This window comes from Phocoena sinus, chromosome 11 (genome assembly GCF_008692025.1).
Source record: "Phocoena sinus isolate mPhoSin1 chromosome 11, mPhoSin1.pri, whole genome shotgun sequence".
NCBI lineage: Eukaryota > Metazoa > Chordata > Mammalia > Artiodactyla > Phocoenidae > Phocoena > Phocoena sinus.
This window is the reverse complement of record NC_045773.1, coordinates 4895950-4914829: the sequence shown is the minus strand read 5'-3', so window position 1 is coordinate 4914829 and position 18880 is coordinate 4895950. Positions and strand designations below refer to the sequence as shown.

General features: G+C 37.2%; 1 protein-coding gene across 5 annotated transcripts in view; it reads left to right on the top strand.

Annotated features, from left to right (window-relative positions):
* PPARG (peroxisome proliferator activated receptor gamma) overlaps window positions 1-18880 on the top strand; it is a 137745-nt gene that overhangs the window by 19606 nt on the left and 99259 nt on the right. For 4 of the 5 annotated variants that reach the window (XM_032650112.1, XM_032650115.1, XM_032650114.1 and 1 more), the window contains exon 2: window positions 4711-4784. The gene's annotated coding sequence lies outside the window, so the exon portion shown is untranslated. Of the gene's footprint in view, window positions 1-4710; window positions 4785-17073; window positions 17194-18880 lie in introns of those variants that run through there. The other variant, XM_032650117.1, reaches the window with a different exon arrangement.

Genomic DNA, 18880 nt, shown 5'->3' with positions numbered 1-18880 from the left:
TACTACCAGCACCATTCCACACTTAACAATTATATCTACACAAGTGTAACCGTATTCAGATGTAACCATGGATTAGATCCAAGCTTTTAGTTGTTCTGGTTCACTGCAAATCCGTTTATGTGTCATGTAAGTGGTAAGCAACTTGAAAGCACTTACTCTTGTTACTTGTGACAAGGTAAGTCAGATCACCAGATCTTTACCTTATATTCAATTCAGTAACTCCACTGTCACTTAAAACCGACCACCCTTGGGAGATTCTTTATTTTCATTTTTCTCTTTCTCTTAAATTCCTCTTAATTCAAATAAAGTCATTTTATTTTGCCACCTCAGGATATAGACGTCAATTTAATAGCCAATTTTGTATGCATGTTGTAAAAATCTAGGGAAGGATGTGATTGGCTCATCTTGACTCTGGCTTCTAAGGGAATCAATCAGCAATTTGCGGGGTTAGTGGGAGACCCATGTATTTAGTTCAATGGGATAAAAATCAGTTGTTTGGGAGTGTTCATATACTTTCACCTTCCCCCAATGCACCAAAGAGAATTTTCATTTGACAGCACAAAACCCGTTTCCCCTACCCTTAGAAAAGTTGATTTTACAAGGTCAGTTCCTAGATTTTTGTGCTGAAGTATTGGAGAATGAGAAGAAAGGGTCTGGACATGAAAAGCTGGGAAAGAGATGAAGGAGAGATTATGACATTACTGGGCTGAGAATGGAGAAAGTGTTGAGTTGGGAGGGCTTTTGCTGAAGGTGAAACTTTGGAAAGTGTGGGGTGTGAAAAAGTCGAAGGGAAGGGGGAAAGGGATGTGAGAAGTGTTGCCTATGGTTATGAACTGAGCTTCCTTGAATGTACTTTGCAAGGCTGGAGTAGAGAATCGAACACCTTTTATCTAGCAGGGAGCGAGGAGTGGTCCAATATGTGTTGGACTGTGTGTCTTTGATTCTTCAGAGGGAAGAGATGGGTAGCCAGCTTAGGAATTGTTGAGTTGGAGGTTCCTGAAGAAACTCAGGGAGAGGTGTTCCCAAAAAATTGGAAATACAGATTTAGAAGTCTTGAGAGAAGACGTGGTTAGAGATGAAGATTTGGAAGCTGTAAGCAAGTAGATATGTTTATGGGTAAGAGTGAGGCCAAGAAGGAACTTGCAGAACACATAGGATCGAAAAACTCAGGAGGAAGAGGTACCAAGGAAAAGGACTAACATAGTAGTCATAGGGTTAGGATAAGAATTCAAAGTAACTGGTCACTAGGCAGCAAAGGGAGGAGACAGTTTCAAGAGTAGAGGATACACAGAATATCAAATGATGCAAAGGAAGAGACGGCGCGGTGCTGGAGCCAGCTCAGACTCGCTTGTGAAAGTCAATTGTTAAATTTTTAGGATTTTTGTGAGCCGACTGTTATCCACAGCCATTGTTAAAAGTTAGATTGTATATACGAGCAGTGAAACAAGTTATGATAAAAACAGAGGTAGTAACCACACCAACTGCATTGCTTCCTGATTATTTTACATCAATGTGGTGTTGGTGTGGATTGCATCTGTGAGGTGGGGATACCATGTAATATGCTGCTGCTGCCCCGGCTCTGCCCGACTCTGCTGTCGGCCCTAAGTCAGTCACCGTGGGCGTATTTACACCACAGAAATTAGCAAACACTACAAACCGGAGCATTTTTCCTGCAAGGAGAGCCAGTTGTTAAACACTTACCGGCACACAATTGGGCAAATAGAATGAAAATCAAGAAAAGTCTAATGGATTTAGCAAGAAGGAGACCACTTGTCACTTTTGCTTGAGTTTCAGTAGAAAGGTGGGTGGCAAAAGCCACAGTGAAGTGGGTTAAGGAGTGAAATAACGGAAAGTGAGAAAAGAAATGCTCAAATAAGTTTGAGAACTAATGAGTTAAACAGCTAAGCAGATTGTTATTGTTGACACTGTTTCTTTTCTAGTTGTGGGGCTTACTGAGCATATACAATGCTAATGTACTTCACTAACCTCCAAATGTGAACAACATGTGCAAAGTCATCTTGTGGTGGAAGCTTTTCCATTGGAAAATCTTAAAGAATCTAGTTATCTATAGAACATATTTTGGGAGATGCTGCTATAATATTTCACAATTAAGATGATGTTGGTTGTAAGTTTGAGATTAATATTCTTATTAAAGTTTCTTAGTTCTTTAAGGAAATATTTTCAAGAATGAATGTTGAAATTTATTATTTTCTTTTGTATTTTTTGAAATAGTCATGTGGTTTCTTTTAAAATTCAACCTAGTGCTGGAACACATTATTTTAATATGTATTCCAATATTAAATCTTCTTTGTCTTTCTGAGATAAATCCAACTTTATTATGGTGGTTTATTCTTTTAGTATACTATTGCATTTGTTCATTAGCATTTTATTTTTACTTGTAAGTCCATATTAATAAGCGAGGTTGGTATTTTTCTTGTGAGGTTTTTTGTTTCTTGTTAGGTATCTTTCTTGTTAGGTTACCTTGTTAACTATTTTGTCTTGTTAGGTTTTGAAAAATTAATTTGGTCACTCTTTTTTTTTTCCTACTCAGAAACAGTTTATGTGGCAAGAAACTTATTTCTTCCTTGAACATTTGAAAAAAATGTATCTATAAAATTATCTAGCCCCAGAACTTCTTGGGGAAGCCAGTCTTTGTTAAGTTTTCAGTCGTTTTCATTTTTACTTATTTTCCTATTTCTTAAGTCAACTTTTACCATTTATACCATTTCAGACAAATATAGTAAGTTTCCCTTTGGCTTGCATTATTATCTACTTAGATTCTGGTAAAAAGCCTATCTCAGATATTAAAAAGCTGGATGAGTAGAACAGACCCTGTCTAGTGTGGGTTTTGTTGAAACGTGAGGGGCTTGTCTGCTCTCTTCACAGCCTGGTTCTCTGGCTTATATTAATGAGTAGAAGGATTTATAAACTAACGAGTATAAACCAGTCTGTATTTAACTGACCAGATGGGGAACATGAAAGAACTGTAATACTTGATGTATACTGCCCCCACAGTGGATCTCGTGTCTGCCCTACTTATTATATTTTATGCCTGCAAACTGTACCTTCTGTGGTACGGTGCAGTTCTGAATGGGTACAGAAAGACTACTGATGTTACTGGGGGAGGGGGTTTTAGGAAAGGTTATAGATTCTGTCTGCCTTTGAAAATCACAGAAACTGGTCCAGTTTTCTGTTTGATCCAACTCTTAGGGCTACAAGCTAGGAATACACAGCAGTTTCCAGAAATCTTAACTTTATCTTGTCTCTTTCTTGCTGTCTATTTCTTAGTGAATTCATATGTATTTCAAAGAGAAATTGGAATGAGTGTCAAGAAAAGCTAGTATGACTTAATCTTACCCTGTAGTCAACATTATTTAATTTTTCAGATAGAGATTTTGCTCACATTTTTCTTTATTAATACTCTTTCCTTTTGTTTTCACATATTTAAGCACTTTTTTGTTGACTTAAAGGTGAAAAAAGTCTAAATAGTAATCCATTATAAAGTTGTTTCTCATGCGCTATGCATGTTATATGTAATGGACAGGTTTGATGTGGGTACTCATTTCATTTTTGACTAACAAATGAAAGACTGTTTGTTTCACATGGAGAGTAAACTGCTGTGATACAGATGAGCAGTCAAAAAGCAAAGCAGACAGGTCTAAAACCCTGACAAGCTAGCTCTTTCTATAGAAGAATATGCCCCATTATGAAAACAAAATTGTTACCGTATTGTTGAGTTCATTAGGAGGTTTTCAGTTTCCAAACAGCAGTACTAAACAGTGTGAGTGAAACAAAGGATCAAACAAAATACATTGGCTGTAGTTTACATTCTTTCAAAGTAGAAATAAGAAAATGGGAAAACATTTTATATTCATGATCCACTACGTTACCCATGCATTGGGTAATAGAATAGGTTTTGCAAATTCCAAGTGGAAAGGTGCAGCATTAAAAAAGAAAAAAAATTAGAATTTTGGGTAGGTTAGACTGTGCAGAATGTTGGGTCTGGATGTTGGGACTTTGAAGGCCCTGATGATAAGCCTTTGGCCCTGGGTACTGTTTTGTCTTTACGAAATGTACAGCTATTCTAGGATCCCTGAGCCCTTCGTAAGAGCCAAGGATACACATCCCTAGACCTTTGACATAGTTACTCAGATAATCTGCTCTCTGCATCTTCCTTTAAAAATCTGGTCCCCGTGAAATGTGCTGTATCTACTGTCCCTAAATGGTTGTGACGCTTTTACCTTAGGCTTAACAGCCATGTGCCCTCTAGAATGAGCTTATATTTTCATAAATGTAATCTTTGCTGTGTATAAATTTTATCAGTCCTCTATCTCTTGACGTTACTAACCCTTTTAAAATCTAGTTTTTCTTAAGTCTGCCCAATGTAGGTGTCTTCATTAATTTGACATAAAAGATGGATGAGACAAAGGACCCTGACTCATGATCAGTGACAGAACAGGAGAGTAGGCAAAATGAATCTAATCCACGTCTCTTTAGGAAGATTCTCCAGCCCTGAATGGTTTGCAAGTCAGTCTGTTGGTTGCTTCTAGAGAATACAAAGCATTCTAGCTCAGGGAAAGCAAACAGTCATGATGAAATCCAACAGAGAAAATACATTCATCTGTGCTTGTACATTTTGGTATCCTAGGTTGTCTAAGAATTTTGAATATGTGTGTATATTAAAAATCTTTTTTCTTTTTAATTGTTCAGATTTGAAAGAAGCCAACTCTAAGCCACAGACATACAAGAAGGCCATTTCCTTAAACAAGAGTTGCCCTTTAACGGTAGGTAAACTCAGAATTTATTGTACTAAATTTGTATTTAGAAAGGTCTTTTTTAAAGAACATGCAAATGCTTCATAGTATTTTATTGTAACATTTCTTAGAGAGCTTTTATTTTGACTATCAGAATACTTTCTACTGTATAATTTACCAGTCAGTGGAAGAAAAGCACAGTAACGTATTTGTCTAAGACAAAACGAAGATAGACAAAACAAAACAAACCTGGGGGTTGAGAAATAACACAAATCCTTAGAAATAAGTCCCAGTACAAGTACATTATATTAGGTTCATGTGTTACTTGTAATTGAATTGAGAGAAAAATTAAAATATCTTTCCTGATTCTCTGTAGGCCATGCAACTATGATCCCAGGTCACAAAGGAGAAAGTAGCTTAATTTATCCAATGCCCATGCCTATATACTTTATTTGGGGAATTAAAATCCAGTACTATAGTTATTTATTTTATTGTTCAAATTATTCCAGCTCCCAATGGCCAAAGCTGGAATAATTTGATAAATACAAATGTATATATATAATATCAAATATATTTGATAAATATAAAAAAATTTTTTTAAAACTATAGCACTGGATTACAACCCCCAAAATAAAAAATATATACACATGATTCCATACTGATATAAATAAATGACTGAATGAATAAATTGAAGGAGGAGAACTTTTCCTTACAGAAGAATTTAAATTAGTAAATGTTAAAGGAATAAGGGAAATGGAAAATTGCCATCAGAGAACCTCAGCAGCAGTTACTGCTACAGGCAGGACCCACTGATGAATACTCAGATTAGAAGGTGAAAGGAGGAGCAGAATATGGACAGAACCTCCAAGTATCTCCCTTTAAATATTTATTAGTTACAAAGAGAAAAGTAGTAAGTTTAAGCGAAGAATCCTGGCAGACACCACTTTAACCAAGTGATCCAGGTTAATAGGTTAATATCTACAGTACTAAGACATATTGAGCTTATATACCCCCAAAAAGGGCACATCAGGTCTTCAGTATTCTTCCCAAACATTCATAACGACAGTTGCATCATGAGAAAATGTTAGGCCAATCTAAATAGAGAGACATTCTACAAAATACCTCACCGGCATTCTTCAGCAGCGTCAAGGGCATGGAAGACAAGAAAAATCTGGGGAACTATACATTAAATATGTGCACTTTTCTGTATGTCAACTATACCTCAAAAAAGCCACTTAAAAAAAAAAAAAAAACAAAAGGAAAAGAAAAGACTGCGGAACTGGAGGAGATAAGGAGCAATGGCAACAAAATGCAATGTGGGATCCTGGATTGGGTCCTGGAACTGAGAAAGGGCATGAGTGGAAAAACTGGTGAAATCCAGATAAAGCCGTTTATAGTAGTGTGCCAGTTTTCATTTATTAGTTTTCCTCATTGGGCTGTGGTTGTAAAATGTTAACAGTAGGAAGCCCGGTGAAAGTGACGTGGGAATTGTCTCGAGTATCTTTGCAACTTTTCTGTAAACCTCAAATTATTTCAAGATGAAAAGTTCTTTAAAAGTTATATTGGAGTCACTCAGTAATCATTCTCGTTAGACTTTTACTGATTTTTAGAGTGAGTTTCTGTTTGTTTGCCAACCTTAGAACATTCTTCTCATGAAGGATACTCCTTGAGCTGTTTCTTGAGCTATGTTTCTGTCCATACACAGAGCCATCCTCACCTCCACAGGTTTGCTCTCCACTTAGTTCTGCAGCCACTCACTTCCAGCCCCCAGAAAACCTGTGAGTGGGGAAAAAAACCCCACTAGGCTCTGAGTCCTCACAGAGCACCTCTGAGCAAAATTTTTAGTTGGTGACGGTCAGGGTGTGGTTTCAGTGTTCAAACCAAGTCTTTAGATTTCATTAATGATCTCTTGGTCCACCAGTCTTCTTCACCCAGGACAACATTTGAACAAGCACTTAGAATTAGTAGCCTTGTATTTGAATGGTGAAGATGAGAGAAGGTCATGCTGTTTTCAGGTAAAATGTCTGGGAATTCTGTGAATATAAGCAGTACTAAGGGAACTTTGATTCTTAAAGGAAATCAATAGCTGTATTAAGTTTGCTTTGAAAAATCAGTTTAAATTTTAAAAATATATGTATATCAAAAGACCAAACTCTTGAAAGACCAAGTAAGGGGCAAGTATGTACTCTGGCGTCTGGAAATGAGTGTTTGGTCTGAATTCAAGCGTTTGGGCATGAGAAACAAAATGCTAAGTCTTAAGGGTTTTTGCCGGCAACTCTCTTACGTGTTCAACCAATTTTGGAAACTTTCCTGAAGGGTTTTTGCCGGCAACTCTCTTATGTGTTCAACCAATTTTGGAAACTACACCAGTTCACTCACTTTAGGCGAAACAAGAAAAAACAGAAGTGGCATCTAAAATAGTCAGATTCATAGAGACAGCAAGTAGGGTTGTGGTGACCAGGAGCTGGGAGGAGTGGGGGATGGGGAGTTAGTGTTTCAAGGGAACGTAGTTTCAGTTTGGGAAGATGAAAAAGTTCTGGATGGTAGTGATGGATGCACAGCAGTCTGAAGGTACTTAATGCCACAGAACTGTACATTTTTAAATGCTTAAAATGGTCAATTTTTATGTAATGTATCTTTTACCACAATTTTAAGAAGTGAAAAAGAAATAGAAGTCTTCAGCAGTTCCATTCCATTTCTTTCCAGGGTGCCCAGCTCTGAGGAAAATCTCTGCTTGGGGGCATTTCTCCTTAGGAGGAATCTTTTTTAAAAATCTAGAGATGATTTCCTGGACATCCTTTACCAACCGGCAGTTTAAATGGCCCCTATATCATAAATAGTGCAAGTAGCAAGGAACCTGGTACACAGGAAACAGTAGAGCTGGGTGGCTGGGAGAGTTGCTTGTGGGTTAATTTATAACTAAGACAAATGAATCTATAAAAAGAAGAAAAGCCCCATAAGAAATATGTTAACTGATGGTAAGGGAGAAAAAAAGGGCTTAGATAAAAGATATCTGAACTTGTTTGGTCCCAATGATTTTATGGCTGAGGAATTCAATTATAGGTGTACTGGGTGGAGCAAATCACAATTCTGTAAATTACTAATAGGACACGACGATCTTTATCGTTTTCTGTATGTGCTCACATGCAGAGTTCAGGCCTGCCCTCTGTAAATAAGCTCTCTGCTTAGCTATGCTGCTGTGTATGAATTCAAGGCTGCAGGACTGGAACATAGATAGGGTTCTAAAATACTAAAGGTGGGGAGGTGGTACAAACAGAAGTAAGATTAGGAACTAGGACAGATAAATGACTTTGAATTTGGGCCCTTGCGTTTGTTTCATTTTACATTAAATTCTTTTAAGACGTTTTTGTTACTGAAAAGCTGTGAAAATATCTTTTAAAATAAAAAGACCACACTTAATCACACATAAACTACTATTCTAACTTCTGTATAGTTTCAGTTCTGGTTGACCTGTATACATGTTTTAATTGCTAACAGTTACAGTATATGTAGCATTTCTGCTTCTTTCACTGTTAGATTACATGTCTTTGTTCCTTTTTACCTGGCTTTCAGATGTCATATTGGCAACACAGTAGTCCATATTAGTGATATCACAGAATTTACTAAGCCAGTTTTCAGGTGGCTTCTAAGTTTTTATTATTATACAATTACTGTTTATTCTTTACACAGTTACATATAGTGAATATCTTCATGCATGTATTTCACTTTTTAAAAAATCATTTTCTTCAGATAAATTGCTTTAAGAGGAGTTTCTATGTTAAAGGGTCTGAGCAACTATATTACTCCTGCATTATTCATTTTTATGGCATTTCACATTGCTTTGAGGATATATTAGTAGCAAAATGAACAAAAACATATTTCCAAAGCGTATGTTTAAATGATTTCTGTTCATTTAAATCTATTATCATTTAGCTCTGGCTCTGTGTGTTTGACAGCGGAATGAGGGTGGAGAGTGAGGAGTTTTCACCAGTTGTTTAGATATTAGCATAATATGGCTAGTTTTTGGTTTTTTGGATTGTGATGGGGGTGTTGTTTATGTTTTGGGTTAGGAAAAAAACAACTTGGTTGCAATGAAATTGCAGATTATTTCTTGAGGCTATACCAAATTTAAATCAAATTTAAAACCTGTGCTGCAGGTCCCTATGGCCTTTAAGTCTGCATGTTGCTAGTTGTTATAAAGGAATGATTGCTTGCAAAAATGAAGGTTTAACAAAGTAGCACATCCAGAGAGAAGGATACAAATCAATTTTGTTAAAGGATTTATTTCAATCAAATATTTATAATTTGTGGTTTAAATATTTGAGGTGAATAGTAATTTTAGAATAAAGATACAATGATAAGAGAAAATTTTAAAATGCAAAATCATATGGTTAAAATGTACAATGAATAGAAAAAAGATTAGGGGTGTTTGTTTTTCCTTTTTATTCTGAACTTTCATTTGGGGGTTAAGTGTTACAGTTAATGACATGAAATAGAGATTACAGCTTTTAACTACAATGCAGTGTATTGTATTTTTTGCTATCAAATAAGCAACGTAATAACAACAATAAACATTTTAAACAAAAAAATTATCTATAATCTTAACATCCTTATTGAAACTATTTTAATTTCTACAAGTTGCCTTCCAGTTCTTAATACATATACATAGATTTTTAAATATGTGTATGTGGTATTTGAGAAAGTAAATACACAGCTATCCCTGACCCTCACTGTCTATAAAACTAAGGGATTGTGATAAATGATTTCTAAAGTATCTTTTCATTCAAAAGCAATATTTTAAAACCTAGCTGTGTCTAAACTGTATAATAAATATCTTCTGGAAAAACATGTAAGTCGATCACAATGAGTACTATCTTTACTTAAAAACATGAGTCACTGTTATAAAATGTAGAGGGGTTAATTCCTAAAAATTAAGCTTAAAAGAACTTCTGTGATATTAACAGTTTGTTAAACTGAAGAATGCATGGTGGGGGAGGGGTTTGATTATTTGAGACTCTTGAGTAATAATTTCAATAAAGCAGTGTTTGTTCTCGAGTAGTAATTTTATTAAAACCTACTGTACAAATGTCTGATAGAAGAGGATACAAAAAATTACTTTTGGCGATTACTTGATTTTCATTTATAACCGCACTTTCATTCTCATAAGAGAAAAAAAAATTTTAATCTTTTTGTAATTTCTTAATTTTAATGTTTTCATGAACTAACAGTGTGTAGAATTATTGATTTTGGCAGGAAAAGTGTACATCTTCCTAATCTCTCCTTCGATGATTTTGTTTACCTTTTTAAAAAAAATTGCCAATAATGAGCTCTGCAGTCCTAGCTGTAGTATGCTCGATTCTTTGGATACTCCCAGTAACTCATATGTTACCAATAATGTGCATAAATTCTGCCACAGTATCGTATAGTAAGAGCTCAAACATTGGAGGCCACTATTATTCCATGGACCATAATGTGAAGCAACTGTGATCTCTGTGTTATTCTAGTTGTTGTTTTGATTTTTTTTTTCTTCACACTTATGAACTCCTTGTCCTTCAGTCCAGATCCTGTGATCTGAAATCATTTAAATTATTAAAAGCTTGATATTTTTAACCTTTTATACTCCCAGTAGACAGGACATAGGAAATTTAGTGACGTAAACATCTTCAATAATCTTTAAAAGTCATAAGACTTGGTAGCTGGGACAAACAATTAGGTATAAATTTCAGGGAAATACCATAATGGCATGACTTGTTTTCTTTTGTTAGCAAGCCACTTGGCTTTCCTCTCAAACCCAAGGAGTACGTCGTGTGGCCCCCCTTTTATGATTCCAGTTTCATCTGCATCACAGAAATATATGTTTCCCTAAGTTTACTCACTATAATTTGTGATTGCTATTTTTCTTATCTGCGAAGGAAGTACAACAGTTCCCACTGGGGAAATACCATGTTAAGTTGATCCTAAAATAAGAAATCTAAGGGAAAGGTCACATCCTAATAACTTGTGCAAATCTAAATTCCCATGGAGCTTTAAAATTATTTTGTAGCAGTAGAATATTAACAATGTGTTGTTGAACTTCTTCCAGATAGCATCATAAAATCGAGAGCACTTTTGTGTACAGAAATAACCACTGAAGAATGAGTACAATTGACAAGACCTAATTTTTTTTAGTAATCCATTTTGAATATCCAGAGAAATCTAGCATGAATAATAAACCACAAAATGCTTTTTGTTACTTTCACTGAAACTACAAGGAGTATTATTTAGGAAGTATTATAATAATTATATACAAACAGAGAAAGTGATTTTGCCAGCCCTGACCTCCCGTTATACTTTGGAAGAACCCTAATTCTAGAGAGAGTTGCTGCTTCCAGGACGCCTGAAAGTTGACGCCTGAACATCAGGACACTTGGGTTGTAGTCTGTCCTTTTCTGTTAATTGGCAATCGCTTAAATATTCTGGACCTCAATTTCCTTACCTGTTAAGATATTGATTGTGAGGACCAAGTAAGATTAAATATATACAGTGCTTAGAACATTTTTATAGTACTGTATATCTTTAAGATATTACTATAATCATTGCCTTGAGTTTTCATCTTTTCCAAATGAGGAAATAAAATGCTTATCTGTGTGATATGGCATATGTTCAAAGAATCTCTGCAACTATTCAATATCTCTGTAATATCTTTGTTCAGGAAAGGCATTAAGCTCTTTCACTGTGCTAATTCATTTCTAAATTTTTATTTTATGCACCTACATGAAAAGGGTGAAATGTAACAGATCTGTACCCTATCCCACATTCACCAGAAAAAGTGCTTATTGGAAGCAGTCCCACAAAGGAGACTAACTTCCTTTAAGTTCACATCCTTTTAAGAACTGGGATGAGTGGTGGCTGGAATGTGATGAGGTGACTTGACTTTCACCCTAAGTCATGAGTGAAAGTTAACAATGTTGCCAACTTGTATCCTCAATATGTGGAGTAACTATTCTCATCCTTTCATCCATCAGACTTTGGAATAATAGTGATAGCAACAGCAAGTAAGAGTCTAAGGAGAATAAATTCTTTGAACACTTCTGCTCCCTGCTGTATTGGGGAAAAAATCTTTATGTGTGAACCTACTGATTGCTGCTATTATAAATTTGTTTTTCCAACTTTGTAGTTTCCATCGATGTTGTCTTAGTTCAGATTTTCCTTATTCCTCACCTGAGTTATTGCAAATTGTCTGTCCGACTCAATGCACCATTTCCATTTCATCCTCCAAGTAGACAGAGTTCTTTCTCAAACACTGTGTTTGCATTTCACCCCACTTCCTGGGAGCATTACAGACTTCGTGGTCTACCTCGACCTACCCTCTCGGTCTCACTGCCTCCATTTGCATCATGGATATTAGGGCTCGGCCACTCCAGATGGCTCATCAGTGTTCCCCTCACAGCATTGGGTTCATGCCTGGAATGTACCAATTATCGTATTGGATTATTGTTGCTTTTGTAGTTAGTTTTATGGAGTGAGCTTCTTTTTTTTTTTTTTTAATCTTTCTCTTAATTTAGTCTTATTTTGTTTTTTTTTATATAAACGTATTTATTTTATTTATTTATTTTTGGCCGTGTTGGGTCTTTGTTGCTGCGTGCGACATTTCTCTAGTTCTGGTGAGCGGGGGCTACTCTTTGTGGTGCATGGGCTTCTCATTGCGGTGGCTTCTCTTGTCGCGGAGCACAGGCTCTAGGCACGCGGGCTTCATTAATTGTGGCACACGGGCTCAGTCGTTGTGGCTCGCAGGCTCGGTAGTTGTGGTGCACGGGCTTAGTTGCTATGCGGCGTGTGGGATCTTCCCAGACCAGGGCTCGAACCCGTGTCCCCTGCATTGGCAGGCGGATTCCTAACCACTGCACGACCAGGGAAGTCCCTGGAGTGAGCTTCTTGAAGACAGAGACTATCTTCTGGGTGTCCCTAGCACTTAAAACAGTTCCTAGCAAGGATTATGCAAGTGTTACAATTATAATGTAATTAACATTAAATGATTCAGATGTACTTTTATGTCTGCTAATTAAGCATAATGCTATTAGCATTCTTGCCTAAATGTTATTTTTAAATTTACCAATGAGAGATGCAAAACATGATGGAAAATTGAAGTAAGAAAATTCTGTGATATAATATGTATTTTACAATTCTGTAGATTTAACTTCTGCATAGGTGGGGACTGCCACTGCTGCTTCTCCTCTCGTCTCCCCCCATCCCCTCCTCCTCCTTCTTCCTCAACTCCTCCTCCGCCTTTCATTTTTTAATTTTTTTGCAGATATTGAAAATGAGTCCATAAAAGCACGTAGATACCTTATCAGCTACTTTTTGCCTGTGTAATTCAGGGATGAGGAATATTCAGCTCACAGACTTGTTATGGCCTTTCAATCTTCTATAGCATTTGAAGCGGGGCTGCTACAACCGTTATTCGTACGGAGGTTTTACTGTTGTTGCGGTTCCTATTTGTATATGTTGTTTATTAAACAAGTATTTCCAAGCCGCTTTTCTATATCCAGCCCTGTTCTAGACAAAGTGGAATTAGGCCATTCCTCCCTCACAGTCTCGTTTCAAGGGCAATACCAACACAGACCACATGAAAGAATTAAATCACAGAGCTGGGGTGATGTGTGTTTGAGGGAAAACGTGTAGTGCAAGTTCACAGAAGAAAGCACATCTGCAGAGCTGGAATACTCAGTGGTTGTTTCACGAAGTGCTTGCACCTGAGCTGAACCCCGGAAGTGTGGATGCGGAAACATGAGGAGGAAGAGCTGGAAATTTTAAACACGAGGAACATCATGGGGCAGGAATCTCAGGATGTCGGGGGCACACTGTACTCTAGAGTCAGTGGGAGGTTCACGTAAGAGGGGAAGAGGGCTGAGCTTGGCAGGATACAAAGGCTAGAGCGAGGAACTTGGACTTCGTCTAGGAGGCATTGGGGAACTTGAAGATTTGGGGAGAGGGAAGTGGTGTGACAGAAGCTCCGTTTGGATGGGACAAGTGAAAGCGATATTTTGATAATGTGAGATTTGGTGAGTGAATAAAAAATAAAGAGGATGAAAGAAAAAGAAGAGTCAAAAATGAACTCCAGGCTGATGTATAGAGAGGTGGAAGAAATATGGGAGAGGGACTCTGTTTGGGGGAAGAAAGATGAGGTTGATTTCAGACTTGCTGAATTTGAAGTGAAGGTGGAGTATCTCAGTAAGCCCTAGAGAGAGGTGAAGATTCGGGACTGAACCTCGTTTCGGAGGCCAGAACGAGACACGTGGTTTTGGGTGTCATGAGCGTAGAGTGAAGAATGCTTCTCAGGAAGCAGCACACAGGTCAAGTTTAAAAGGGGAAGATGAGAGAGTGGCAAGAGTAGATCGGGTCATCACTGCCAAACGAGTAGAGCTTGAAGGAGAGGAAAAGAACACAACCCTTAGTGCCTCCTATGGACCGGGCATTGGGTGAGCAACTTCAGGTATACAATCTTATTTCATCCTCAAAGCAACCCTGTCGCATAGGAATTATGATTACCCCCATTTTACAGATGAATAAAGTGAAGTTTAGCAGGTGAAATAACGTGTCTAAGGGCATACTGCCAGTGCCAGGAGGAATATAATTTAAACTGAGATCCTTCTGACTCCCAAGCTCACATATTTTTTTTTTTACTGAAATATTGTAAAATGGCAGTGAACTGTCAAGAAGAATGAAAAAAGGAGTAATTCCATTAACAGCTGCAAGGAGGAGATCATTGTTTAAGATTATAGGTTAAGTACAGTGGGAGGAATGGGTATTTGGGGAGGTTAGAAGGTCATAGGAGGTGTATGAATGGAGGGAGTGATTTTAGGCCACTGAGGACTGGGGCAGCCAATAGGACAGCTCTCCTAGAAAAGCTGAATCAAGGAAGGGAGGGAAGAGTGCAAATCAGGGAGGAGGCAGTACAGGGCTGAGGCCTCAGAAAAGACCTTAAGAAGAGGCAGACCCTGTGAGAAAAGACTGCTTCCACCACGGTTGGAGGTTAGTGTCACAGTGGAGACCAGAAGAAGGGTAAAGGAAAAAGGTGTCAGACAAAGATTTTTTTTTTTAATTTACTTATTTTTTCCTATTTATTTATTTAATTTTTTGGCCGTGCCACACGGCATGTGGGATCTTAGTTCTCCCATCAGGGATCAGGGATCGAACCCAGGCCCCCTGTGTTGGGAGTGCGGAGTCTTAACCACTGGACCACCAGGGAAGTCCCCTATTTAGTTACTGATTTATTAAAGAATATTTTTTTAATTAAATTTACTTATCTATTTTTGGCCGCGTTGGGTCTTTGTTGCTGCCTACGGGCTTCTCATTGCCGTGGCTTCTCTTGTTGCGGAGCACGGGCTCTAAGCGCGTGAGCTTCAGTAGTTGTGGCTCGCCGGCTCTGGAGCACAGGCTCAGTAGTTGTGGTGCACGGGCTTAGTTGCTCCGTGGCACGTGGGATCTTCCTGGACCAGGCCTTGAACCTGTGTCCCCTGCATTGGCAGGCAGATTCTTAACTACTGCGCCACCGGGGAAACCCAGTTATTTATTTTTAATTGAAGCGTAGTTGATTTACAATGTTGTGTTGGTTTCAGGTGTACAGCAAAGTGATTCAGTTATACATATATATATTCCTTTTCAGATTCTTTTCCCTTATAGGTTATTACAAAATACTGAGTATAGTTCCCTGTGCTATACAGTGGGTCCTTGTTGGTTATCTGTTTTGTATATAGTAGTGTGTATATGTTAATCCCAAACTCCTAATTTATCCCTTCCCACCCTCGCCTTTCCTCTTTGGTAACCATAAGTTTGTTTTCTAAACATAGATTTTTTAAAAGCACTAGTTGTAATGATACCTCCAAAGTTATAACTTACTTGGAAAAAAGCACATAAAAATAGACATGGTGGATACAAGACCTTAATCAATCACTTCCCCTCTTCTGGCCTCAGTTTTCCCATACGTTGACAGATTAGGATAGAGAAGACAAATGGGTCTCTAAGGACCCTTCCAATACTTAATTTTCTAAGCATTGTGGAACGCGACAGCCTTGATCTGTTCACAGAGAGGGCAATCATGTAGCTTTATATATCAAAGGAACTTGTAGGAATAATTAAAATTAGAGTTACAAAGGAAATGCTTGGAATTTTAAGTCCTCAATTTAAAATTTCTGCCTGTATCCCTTTTCCCCCTTATTAAAAGTTATTAGAATGCCAGTGTGTTACCAACTGTAAACTCTTGCAGGCAAGGACCTCTATCCTATTCTCTGCTATGTCCTCAGCATTGAGCATAATGCTTGATACATAATAACAACTCAATAAATACATATTAAATGAATGAAAGTTGAATTACAAAATAAAGTGTTGCCACTATATAGGCTTCCCATGCTTTTTCTCCCCTTTCGTCTCCCTTCTCCTCCATGACAATTCAGGGGTGTGTTAATTATGTCAAGATAGTCACTTTTCAATGTATCTATATCATTTTAATTGTTTTTTTCATTTGGTTACTATGTTGGTTTTTTGTAGAAAGGGAACTAGGTGATTTGACTGACAGTTAATGGAAGTCTTAGCGTTTTTCAAAATTATCTTTTGTAGAAACTTCCAAATTAATTAGTAATCTAGTTTCCCATCTTTTTTCAGTTTAAATTTTACCAAGAATATTGCCTTTATTAAAAGGAATCGTGTTTTATATTATGGAGGGAAAATGATTTAAAGAAAAACAGAAATCTATTCCTGAACAAATGTAGTGATGCTGGTGTAAGAAAAAAAAAAAAAAGCCACGAGAAATCATCCCAAGTTAGTAATGCGTCCCATCTTAAACACATGATTTCAGTTGTCCCTAGCTAGCTAAAGGTTACAAAATGTCACCATAATACCCTTTACTTCCTTATGAGTTCTTGCTCCCCCCAACACACTCCCAAATATGGTAGATGGAGTTGTAAAAACCCTGAAGTATGACAATATAGTTTATTACACTTTTAGCTAGAAGTATTCTGCCAAAATGAGCTGAGAAATAGAAGAAATGGATTTAAATTTACAGCAGTCCAGTGAGACAGAATATACTTTTTCCAGACCACTCAACCAGCAAGCCAGTTTGTAACTTTAATGCTTCATACATTGGAAAAGTTGCAGCTGTAACAAAATCAACAGAAATATCTCTGGCTAATGTACTTCAATGCGAAGATTGACTGCAGCAATATTTTTTCCAAATGCATACTTTTATAGACTTTATACTACTTTCCAGAATATTATCAGTTTTACTTAGTACTACTTTGGGAATTACTGATTCTTATCTCTCTGGTAGGAATTAAAACCAGAGCTGACATTTCACTGTTAGCCGACTCTGTCTTCAGCGATCTGGTGACCTGAAGATATCTGACTCCCTTTCATTACCAAGCTTCAAGTCTGCAGATTGTCGTTGCTCTTCCCTTTCCCTGAGGTAGAGATTAAGACTATTTGTTTCCATGGGATACATGAAAATGCTGACTTTAATAAATGGCTGTTTGATTCTTGGGTAGAAACTGGAATATTGGGCAAGATAACCAAGTATCCAAAAATTGAATGATCAGTGGAAGCTTTACAGTTATCTTGGGTTTTGAGTCAAGATAGTAAGTAGCATAGATTATAGAATCAGCCATCCTATGAAAACGTGAACATGAAGGAAGATTGATTTTTATTTCTCCTTAAAAGTTTGTTCAGCTTTAAGTATTTTTTTCAAAATATGCACTCTCACCCTCTTATTTTGAGTGACCAATTTACTGTGGTATACGAACAAGTTGTGTTGAAAGAGGTTATCTTGTAATTTGAAATATGAGAGGTAGAGTGAAAAGAATCAAGTGGTAAAAGAGAAGGAAACTGGATGTTTTAACCCAATTTGCTTCTTCCTCTTTGGACTGCTGTTGATTTTATTTTAGCCGTTCTGTTTGCCTGAACATAGGCAGTGTCACCACTCCTGCTACAATCTTCTGGACTTAGAGAGTTAGAACCACCTATAAATCAGTAGACTGAGTGGAATCTTGGCAGATGAGGTCTCCGTCAGGAAACAAGCATTTTGTTTATATTTAGGCAATTCAAGAACCTGGCCTCTGGGCATTCAGTAAGAAGTCAGGGAAGGGAAGCCACGAAGAACAGAATATTTATTATGAATAGATGTCACCTTTCTGCACTCAGGGGTTTAATTCCAAACAGCCTGAGAAAAACTAAAGATACTTCTCTTTCTACTTACTTGGCAAGTTTTTTAACAGACTGAGGAGCCCAAATCAAAGGACAAGGACCACAGCAGAGCACGTAAGATGGCAGCTGGCGTGCATGCTTTTCTGGCTCTGTCGAGAAAGGTCTCAGACCCGAAGTCCGAAGAGGTAGTAAGAGGTCACTGTTCACAGTACAGTTGAGTTACATTTGGCAAAGTCCTTTGAAACATATATTCATGTCATAAAAGAGATGTTAAAATCCCAGGGTCTTTCAGCCAAGAATGGCACTTGCTTCTGTCAGAATCACTCATCAAGTTTAAAAACAAAGCAAAACAAACTGAACAAGTAAAAATAATTCTTTAGCATCTAAATAGCCCTGGCAAAGCTCTGCTGTTTCTTGCAAAACACTGTAAGGTAAAAATAGGAATAAATAGTATTATTTTCTGCTCTTAGAACCTACAGGGGAGAACAGTCGTGCTCTAACCTTTCTCTCCTGGATTCTGATAGCCACTTAATCATTTATTATCACCTCTGCTAGAATGGGATAAAAAGGGTAATAGGAAATCAGAATATTTAGATTTATAGTTCACCGTTTTTCAGTTATCCTTGAAGCCTTTAACATTCATCGCTAAGGATGATTAATAATTAACTTGAGCAAAGTTTGTACTACTTGATAGGTATAAACCAGTTACGGAGACCTCCATAGTTCCAAAAGAAGCAGGTAGAATAGGGGATTAATCATACACTTCTTACTCATAGTTCTTGAGGTCCTTGACTGTAGAACAAGTTTTCCTATTAAAACAATGTGTTATGTATTTCATATCTCTATTAGATCATTAACAGTTTAGCAATTTAGATGTCCGCTCAGTAAATGACAAGCTGCCCATCTTCTTTCACTTTTTATTTATCATGGTAAATATCTATGTAACAAGATTT